Raw genomic sequence first — 11,140 nt, forward strand, 5'->3', positions numbered from 1 at the left:
ATTGAACCAAATATGGAGTTAGGAGAAGGTCATTTGACAATCAGGATAACTTCCAGGTAAAAAATGTTCAAAATGAGGTACCAAAAGTTTTCTGATCGTAACGCCGATTTTTCGTGCTTTCAAATGTCAACTAAAAATGTGTGGCGTTCCCCTTTATTATCCTGGAAATTTGAATGTCAAGAGTATTTAGAGTTGGATCGACTTTGGAACTCTAGTGTATGACTTGACTCCGGCTGCAGGAAAGTTTTGTGTTTCACAATCTTTTTGGTAATCCACCTTCACATCAATAGTGCGCACGTGCGAGCAAACAGGTACAATATATGATGAATCAAAACGTAACAGGCTGCGTTTCAGAATGCCTTTCGTTGAAATTTTTTACGGACTCATTACCTACGCAGTAAATACAGGACCCGAACCAGCATCATCACCAGACTCCATTTAACTATGCTCCTGAAGACACATCACAGATTTTGTAGGAACAGCTATATTACTGTTTGAAGTCTGAACTACTCTGGAGAAGAGTAGAAGAGTAGAAGAGTAGAAGATACACTCCAGATGCTAACCTCAGTCTGTTTGTTTATGTGTGTAGGTTTAAAAGATTTGTCATGAACCTTGTTTAGCAGGCTTAGTGATGTGACCACACATGACTGAAGGATCATGCATGCACATGTGTATCCTGTAGTATGTGTGTGTGTGTGTGTGTGTATGTGTGGTATATAGAACCACATTTAGCGGGGATTGTTGTGTGCCGAGCCCTTCATTATGACAGCAGCTCTGACCTATAGTCTTCCCCGTGTTAAGACTTCTTAGTGTTTCTTTACATTTCAAGCTTGAGGTTGGTTCATTTCAGCCTGTTTGGTATGTACAACTGCTACACTGGATAGTTTACTACAATTTGAAATAGGATGTAACAACATCTTTAAATCCTGTAAAGAGCAAAGGCATATTTACCTTTAGAAAAAACTTTTACACTGACTAATTGCTCCTCTTTTAATCTATTAATGCCATTACATTTCTGAAGATCTGGCGACATTGCCGATTTATTCTGCTGTCAGTTAGGTCAAAATATTAGGCTGCAGGGGTTTTAATTGTCCAATTAGGCCTTTAATAGGACGTCTGAATCTTCAGCCCATGAACTGCTGTGTAACTGCGCTAAGCCAGCGTGAGTTGTGTGTCATTGGGACTGGATAGGATTTCTGTTCTGGAACAAAGTTTTAAACCAAAGTGTGTTTTTAAGAACTTAAGTACTTAGTAGTCTTGCCTCAGTGCTCTCCACTGGCTCACTTTGTGTTACCATCCTTTTCAGCAACCATTGTCTGTCCTCTCCTTATCTCTTTCTTAATCCCCTGCACTATCTGGTTGCTCCTTGGACTCTCTGATTCTATTCCTCCTTTCATTTCTCACATTAACTGAGCCTCTGTTGTTGTTGTTGTCTGTCTGTTACAACTCCCGACATGGTGATTCCTTACTCAAACACCACAAATAATACATGAAAAACACAATCAGACATCTACTAGCTCATAAAAACAGAATACATCAATAACGACCCTAACATACAGCTGTCAATTAATGCCTATGATATTAAGGCAACACAGGTCACATACAGATCTGTTTTGTACATCATACACATCAGATGCATTTTCCTTTTTTAGCTGGACCGCAACCGCGGCAGCCGGCTGTGTGTTCGAGTTTCCCCATTGGCCGTTGCTCTGGTAAAATGAATTGGCGCTAAGAGTTTCCAATATGTCCACAGGGGAACGTTTACAGAGATTGTTGCCGAATTAGCACCTTTGTCACTAGATTTACCAACTTTTCACAACCCCTTAGCAACTTTTTAGTCACAAAAACACCTAGCGACAAATCTAGCGACTTTTGGGACACACCTTAGCTACTTTTTCATAGAAGAGAGTCGCCAGTATTGCGCCTAGAACGAGAGGTCGGGTTTTCACTCCGCAGGCACTCCTCTCTATTTGTCTAATTCAATTCACCACATGGCAGCTGACACAAACACGAATGAGCTTCTCACTTTCTCTCTAAGTGACCATTTTACAAGTAAACGTAACCAAAATCACAGCACAGCCGTTGTGTTTAACTCTATGTGTACGGCGATTTTGTCAGACAACGTTGCGGTTATAAAATCAGGATTTTAGCTGTGCAGAGCAGCAGCTTGGAAATGGCTTGGAGGTGACTGCTGGTTAACATGTAGCCTTAATGGGCCGCATTTCAGTCACTATTTCCTATTTGTACTGTTGTCTGACAACAGAAACGGAAAAAGATGTAAATGAGAACAGCTTTATTGGGAATTCGGCTGTATTAAATTACTGTATATGTGAGCAAAGAGAGCAAGAGAGAAGCAAACAGATAAAGGACTGGTCCAGCCACATACTAGGTTTTGACCTAGTCTTGTGTCCTTACACTCCATCAAACATTCTTTCTAGCCTTGTCCCCAAACTAATTAAACTTTTTGGGTGAAATAGAACTGTTAACAAAGTCAATATACGTTCCATTCAATTTCCTTTTCCAATTAGAAACTTGAGCAGGCAGCAAGACATGACTTTTTTTTTTAAACCCTGCAAAAACTGCTTAATACATTTTATGCTGGTTAGGCAATTTCACCTGGCATGATCTTTGATAGATTATCTTGACATTGTTCACAATGAATTTGTTAAGAAATTAAAAAAAACAAAACAAAAAACAAGAAACAAAAACTATTTTGCATTCACATGCATGATATGCAGTGCCATCAGAGAATCACACATTCAGCGAGGTGTGCAAACATAAAGGTGCGCACACCATTCCAAGGATCTTCCATTTTACTACATTTACTTGTTGTAGATGTTATGTCATCGTGGAAAAAAATGACTTAAATGCCTTTTAAGGTGTACAACTCAACACACACACTCACCCAGACAGTTTTGGCATCTTTGAGAAACCAAACATGTCCATGTGGTCCTGCTACAGAGCGCTACGTCCCAAAGCTCAGGTCCTCCACATCAGCATTCCAATCCACATCCAAATCCCTTCACACTGAAAACTCACACATCCAGTTTCAACCCGGATCCATATCAAGAGTCAACAATAGCCTGTCGAACACAGAATGCAGTTTTTTTTTTTCCTGTTTAAGAAAATGAACTCAAATAGCAGCAAGTATCACCCTTGTTGAATGCCCCCTCCCATGCATAAACAGTCCAATTCCCTGTCCTTCCACAATGTTGCGTTCCTGAGGGATGACAGAGGGAGTGGAGGTCACCTGCCACCTCTCTGCTGTCTCTGGGACCAGTCAGCCCTTTCTGCTGCTCTCCTCCTGGCTTATTTGGGCTGCAATAAGACCTCTGTGTGTGCTTTCCATCTCAGCGCATGGAGAAGTGCAGTGATCCTACCCACGGTGAGCAGAGAAGAAGAGAGGAGGAGGGAGGGAGAGCGAATGGAAGAGGAATGGGACAGATAGGGAGGGAGGGGGGAGGGACAAAGCGAATGGATGACGGATGCTCTCTGGCTCTGGCTTTGCCCTCAGTTCATCAGGGCTGCAAGTCTCTTCGCTGGGCAGAGAAAAGGATGGAGGGAGGATGCAGAGCAAGGGGGGCTACAAGAGGATGAAATCAAGATGAAATGCAGGAGAGACAAAACAGGAGAGTAAAAGTGCTTTGGTTAAAAAGAGAGAGCAACTGCGAGACACGGGGAGGGGGACAAGAGAGTGGTGAATGGCAGAGGAAAGCTGACTCTGCAGAAGAGGACGCTGATGGGAGCAAGACCCCGTCTCTCAGGTTTTTCTTTTTTTCTACACAGCAGCATCACCCTGATGCATGCGTGCATTAGTCCTCTGGACCATAGATGGCCTCCTTTTCCTCATCCAGAGGGAACATTTGCATTGGCTTTGCATTGGCTCTCATTGATGGAAGAATTAAAAGTCCTGGTAAACATTTAGTTATATTTTTGACTTGTTGGGGAAAGAACATTCAAGGACTCCTGTTTCATCCCGTCTCAGAGCCTGTCATCAAACTCTGACTACAAGTCAGAGTCTTGTGTGTGTGTGTGTGTGTGTGTGTGTGTGTGTGTGTGTGTGTGTGTGTGTGTGTGTGTCTGTGCACGCGCACAGATGGTTCACCGTTAGCATGATGGTGCTCCTGCCGGCCTCGTGCCACAAGGGGCCAAGGACAAACCACAAATGAACCTCAGTAGTAAAAGAAAAAAAGATAAACTTAAATTGAACCCAGCGGAAAGTATGTTTAGCATCCCACATAATACAACTCAACTTAACTGGGCGTGTAATGAAATGAAGTACATGTTTTTTTTAGTTCTCTTATGGATGAAAGGAGTACATTTTTCTTACTTGTATTATTTTAATTGCTATCAGTCACTGCAGGCTTATATAAGAACAAGCTAATCAGAGTCCCAATCAAGAAAAATAGTGAGTTATTTTATTCACCTGACCTGTTTTCATCAATGTTAACAGGCAGTCTTAAATGAAAAATGACAACTAGATTGGATTCTGGCATTTTCTTAAATTTGTGATTCACAGTAGAGGGGAGACATAAAGTCGAAATGGCACGTAAAATGAGAGAAATGGAAACAGATATCCTCAAGTTGAATGCCACAAGATTTAGGAATTCATAAAAGTTACTCTAATGGTTTAGGAGACTCTAATCACTACTTATGAGCATGAACATTTCTCAAGGGAGCGACACAAGACTGCATGCATGATCACATTAAAAGTCTGAGGCTTAGTTCTGACTTTCAATGTTTTTTCGGTGAAAAAGTTCTCAAGAATATTACTCAGACTGTCCAAGGACACAGGGACAACATAACATAAAGTTCCCTCTTAAATGATTATACAGTGACATGTCAAATCATGTATATGTTAAATTACTGTCAACAATTTCCATGTTATGGGTTCATAGATTTCTGACTGTGTTTTCCTACATTCCTAAAAAGCTTTGGGTTATCATTCATTCCAGGTCTGTATCTTATTCAATGCAAGAAACTGTACGACTCGCTTGATCTTTTGATGTCATGGCACTCTGAGTGCAAAGCAGCAATGGCCGAAAAACGCTATTTTGCAGCTTTGATGCACAGACTCTTTGATGACCCTTGTCCTCCCTTAGGCTCCACACACACATGAAAGCACAAGCATCCACACACATCAAACGAACTTTTGTGGGTGGCAGGATATAAAAGGCCTTGTTGCCCTGTCAAAATTTCATACCGGTGTGGTCACAAATCCATCTCACGACAAGAAAGAGAGAATTGAATGATGCCCTTTCATCTGTTAGTACATTCAATTTCCTGTCACAATTTATTACAGACAGAATCTATTTTGGGATATCTAGTGTTATGCTTCACTGGGGGCTTTTGGATAAAAGTTTTCAGGAATCAATGCTGATGCCAGCTTTGATATGATGTGACTTTTGTGGTGAATAAATCAAGTATATGTCTTCCCAGACTGGAGATCTTCCAACGGGATGCTCTTAGATCGGCGGGCATCTTCCAGCCAGGGTAGCAGCAGGAACAAACCAAAACAGCTGGGAGTAATATGCCAACTCTGTAGCACCTCAGTTCATCTACCCCGATCGGACTTCAACTGTAGTTTTCCTCCGTCAATATATTTGACATGACACACTTTGACAGAGGAGCGCAGAGCAACCAACGTGGATGGGAACCAGCAAAATAACAGTGCTGCCTGCAAAAATAAAGGGTTTCACGTGTCTTCAATAAAATGGCAGTGTGTTGGGTTATCTTGTGCTGTATGTTCTGCAACGTGATGCCAATGCCTTGCTATCACACACAGTTCCTGTACATAAATACAACATATATATATAGGATTGTACAATTTAAACTTACAGATACAATTCCCTCACTTGTAATTTAAAATGCAGAAAGTCAGCCTTTAGCATCAGATTAGGAAAATAAAGCCTCCGAACACAAAAAAGAATTTCTGATAAAATGTAGTTCTAGATGGAGTTTTGATGGTGTTGGTGTGTAAGGTGGTGGCTGGATGTTGGCATCAGTTTCAGATGCTGGAAGCATCAGACTGCAGGAGCAGCTGATTGGACTGGCGAAGGAAACGGTGACAAATGATTGGTTCCTGTGGGGGGAAGAGAGGGAGAAGTGGTACCTTTAGGCTTAAGAGATTGTATAAAGTGACCGAGGAGGGAGAGGCCTAATTCAAAATTGACATGAAAATAAAGGGAAGCGGGGATCTATGAGAATGGAACGCAGCCAAGAGGTATGAGGGCTGAGAGGGAGGAATGAATAAAGAAGTGGGGGCGAGGGAAAGTACTTTTGCCAAGGTCGACAAATTCCCTTTTCATTCTTATTACTCGTTTAATAAAGGGACGCAAGACAGGACAAAGACTGTGGTGATTACCCACGGTGCTTTCCACTATCCCCTTCTTTGTTCTTGTAAATATGATGTCTTCTGTGGAGCTTCAAGTTCAGACTGCGGGCGCCCCCAGTGTATTTCTTAAATCTGATCTTTTGGAGCCAGTAAAAACTGATTCGGATTTTATTATTTGTCGTCCCTCTTCAGATGTAGGAAAGAGAGCAATTTAGCTCACTAAAACTCACACTCTGAAGCAGAAGTGCATAATAAATATGCAAGAAAACAGAAAAAAAATGGTTTATTAAACAAGTCTGCGTTCTTAACTTTTTGACTGGGGTGTGTGTGAAGGACATGCAGGACCTTTTACTCCTAAGCTCGTAATTTATTTCCGCACTTCACTGATTCCACCTCCAGTGACTTGCCCACACATTCAACTTTCAGAGCTAAAATTACTATGAACAGTTTTCCATCTCAGAGGCACTGAAACAGTGCAGACTTTGAGAACTGCAACATGAAACATAAGCTCTTATACTACAACAACACACAAGCAAAAGAAACATCTAAAAAGTATTTTCTTTCAACAACTTCTGCTTATTTATGCTCTTAGAAACACTTCTTGGTTCTTGAGACCTCCCACTATAGGACACTCTTAATCATTGTGATGCCACCAACGGATTGGGAGAAGCCTACTGATATAGTATCAGCAGGCTTCATGATTCTGATCATTTTAGACTTGACAGAGTCAAAACTCAACTTGCAGCTCTACTTAACATGGCTAAATATCCTCCCAAAGCCCGAAGATGAAGAATTATGTTATAAAACGGCGTGCAGAGAATCATCATCCTTTTCCTGTCCATGCATGAATCAGTCTGACAGCAGCTAATCACATACGCAGGCAGAAGGGAGAGGTGCATTTGACAGTGCAGAGCAGCAGACAGACAAGAGATGATGCCTCGGATTTTCACATTCGGATGGAAGGACTCTGCTCTGTGGACAACAAAAAATGGACAGAAACGTACAAAACATTCCGCTCAGCAGTCACAAATGACTGAAATTGTGGCACAGTAACCACATACTGAGGCACAACTGATCACTTCGCTTTTTCAATGTTCTCATGTTTATTTAAAAGTAAGAAATACAATTTTCTGAATGCATGCACGAGTTCCCTAAATCTACTATATTAACTGTTGTTTAAATGCGTTACTTTGGAATTGAATTGGTGAAGGGTGTATAATGACTTATTTAGCGCTCGCAACACACATACCAGCCCTGCAACAGCTGTGTTTTGTGTGGCTGGTGTCCAACTCGTGAGTCTGTGTGTGTCTGTGGGTGTTTGTGCGTGCCTTCATGGCAAAATGTGCTCCCGGAGACACCTATTGTAGCGTTTGAGTACTTTTACAGGCGTGTGTCCGTGTCTCTGTCTCTCATTCTGTCTGTGGTCAGATTTTGCCGCCGCGATAGCATCACAACTGTGCAAGAAGACACCGACGTTATTGACAGCTTTACTATAAATATTTTCTAATTATCTTCTGCAAGATTTGTTATGTTTTTTTTGTCTGTTGATTTCCGAAAGTGGTACTTGAAGTTCCATGCTGTGAAATTATTCTTTTCACTCTCGGGCGACATTTTCGTGAGTGAAACTTGCCCACAAAGGGAGCAGAACAGGTGGCCTTAGATGGCAATTTGGGGAGTGCATCGAGAATGCTAATGATCAAGTGTCACAAACGTGCATGTACCCATGAGCAGGTTTCCTTCAGCAAGTTGAAACGAGCAATTGACAACAAGATCGGGCAGCTAAAATCACATGAGCAAAGAAGAAAGTAAGAGAGATTTAGGATAAGAATGTTCCCTCATGAGACCCAATGACTTTGTCCCACCTGTGGTCTTTAACACTTAAACACTAGCTCATCAGCAGTAATAGTCCCTTGTGCCTCCTGCCAAAGGTCAAACGTCTTTGACAGTCGCGCTCGAAACTCTGACATATTATGATGGTATGAACTATGGTCAGCTAAAAATTGCTTCCCTGTATCAAAATGTCTCAAAATAATCTATTGGTGTTTTCACCGGGTGTGGGAGAACGATCCATGAATTTCGTATGAATAAAGCTCATGTTGTATTTCACCAATTATTATTTTAAGTAATAGAAAATACCGTTTTTTAATTGTCACCGATTGTCTACCATTTGTTCTGTCAGTTTCTTTCCAAATGCAGATAATTTGAGAGCTTATCCGGCCGACCCTTTTTTTGTCCTTTCTTTCTTATAGCCTGAATTTAAAAAAAAAAAAAATTGTAAAATGTGTTTTATCCTACAAAATAATAACCTTTACGGTCCATGAAAGCGTCAAGCAACTGATGGACAGGACAGCAGGACCTTTCTTTTATCTCTCAAGGCTACTGTCTCATCTCTTTCGTCTGCTGATTTAAAATAGCAACGCTTATTACAGTGAGGACAGATAGGAATGCCACTGGCATCCCACTGCTGGTTTGTGTCCCATTGAGATAAGAGGAAGGAAGGCAGTCGGCCCCGTCTCTGTCCACTAATGAATAACAATATAGTCCAAGGTCACCATTCAAGTGTGCACGACCGTGAGTGTGTGTGTGTGTGTGAGAGAGAGGGAGAGAGAGCCGCTGAGAAAGACAAAGCATGGGTGCTGCATTATTACACACCACAACGGCATCCTGCACTCCTTCACCTCGTGGGCTTTGACGGTTGACACACATGTAGAGTTAACCACGAGCCTGTCCGTGTTTGTGCGCCTTTGTCAAGACATCTCTCATAGCATGTCCAACAAAATAACCGTCATGATAAAAGTATCCTGTAATGAGATTTTCACCGGGGACTCACGAGGAACAATAATGTCACACGGTTAAAATGTTCTGTTGAAGCATATCCATCGCACTAAAACCTATTGGCTGATCAGCTGATGACAGATAACCAAAATGGTAAAGCTTTGTTTCTTTATTCAAACTGTAGAATTTAGACCTTGATGACCACCCCTGCCGGCGGTGTTGATACGTAAATCACTGTCACCTCTGCAACAACCTCTTCCGTCTCGCCGCCTGTTCTGCACTCTGCAGACCACTGACGAATGCGTACCGAGCCAACCTTGTCTGCTACAAAATATGGTAATTTGCCTCTCATTGCCTTGCCAATTATGTTTTGATGGAAAGGCTAGGGCTGCCTGGACTGTGTCCACACTTTAGTTTCAATTCAAGTGTGACATCTTTACACTGTCCCGGGGAGGTCAGAGTGGATGATGTACCAAACGCAGGACTCCGCAGGCTGAGATTAACATTCGTCCCCCCATGTATGGTCAGGTTTAGGCACTAAAACACTCGGTTAGGATTAAGGAAAGATTAGGGTTTCGGTTAATTATGTTCAAGGGGAAATTGTAGGAAAAACAAACACACTGAACATTTGGGAGATAGACGGTAGTATATCAGTAGTATTTCCATTTAACTGTAATAAACTACCAAATCTTTGCAACATTACGTTTTCTAAAAACACATTTGCAACAGCAGCTTAGTTGTGTGTAAACAGAATTTTCCAGGGACACAGCTCACAAAAGCAGTGGTGGAAAGTAACTGAGTATATTTACTAAAGTACTGCACATATGTGCAACTTTGAGGCACTTTGAATATTTTCATTTTATGCTACTTCTACTCCATCACACTTATTCAAAAGACCTCATTTTTAAAATCACTTATCATATTAAGATTTTACATACAAGATGTACAGAATGATGAGCTCATAAAATATGATGCATCATTATAGATAAAACTACCCAAAAGTAAGTATACATAGCAGTTAAAATATGCTCCATCTCCACTAACTACAACATTAAAGGACTGCATACACACTAATGCATCAATAATAATGATCCAAAAATATTATAATATACACTGGCATGGACCATTCTTCATAATGAGTACTCTCACTTTTGATCCTTGAGAGTTCATTTTGCTGCTAATACATTTATACTTTTACTTTAGTAAAATTTTGAATGCAGGACTTCAATATTTCTAACCAAAGAACACTGTGCATCCTGAAAAGACTGTCATATCATTGAATGCATTTCCTCTCATAGAACATTGTGTAAAGCCATTTGAATTCTTTTAAACTTGCATTTTGTACGTGGCTTGGTGCTCCCTTCGGCTCCTTCTTTTATAATTGCACTGCCTAGAGGATACATATCCACCGTCAACTTGTAATCTCAAGTTCTGTGTTGTACAGTGGTCAAAGAAGTATTTAAATTATTTAAATTATTTAACTGTTTGTTTACTCCACATCTTTATCTGTAAGTAATTGTTACTGCTTACATTTTTACAAGGGACATCTTAATTGAAATATATTGTTATGTGTCACTTTAGTTCTTCAGGTTGTTTTTCAATCCATCATCGTACAGTAATGAAGACATAGGGGTGTAAATCAGTCAGTCATGAAACTCGCTGTCGCCACACCAAAAACACTTTCCCGGAATTATTTCCCAGCATGCAACAGCGCAGGGCCAGGCGTTCCTGGCCAACTCCCTGTCATTAGATGGGATAAAGCGGACGCCACCCTTCGCATGCAGACACACACACACATACACACACATACCAACTTTATGTGACTCGTCTAAACAATGAGATCATAGAATTTCATTTCCGCACCCCCTTTAATCCAACCAGCAATCTCTCTCTTTCTCTCTTTTCCTTATGACACGGGCCTAATCTGACAGGGCGGACAACCCTAAAGTGAGGGAGGCGAGGGGATGGTTGGAGGGACGGTGTGAGAAAGAGTAGAAATGGACCAGATTGATTCAGCTAGGAGGGAACAAG

This window comes from Xiphias gladius, chromosome 13 (assembly GCF_016859285.1).
Source record: "Xiphias gladius isolate SHS-SW01 ecotype Sanya breed wild chromosome 13, ASM1685928v1, whole genome shotgun sequence".
In the NCBI taxonomy this organism is placed as follows: domain Eukaryota; kingdom Metazoa; phylum Chordata; class Actinopteri; order Istiophoriformes; family Xiphiidae; genus Xiphias; species Xiphias gladius.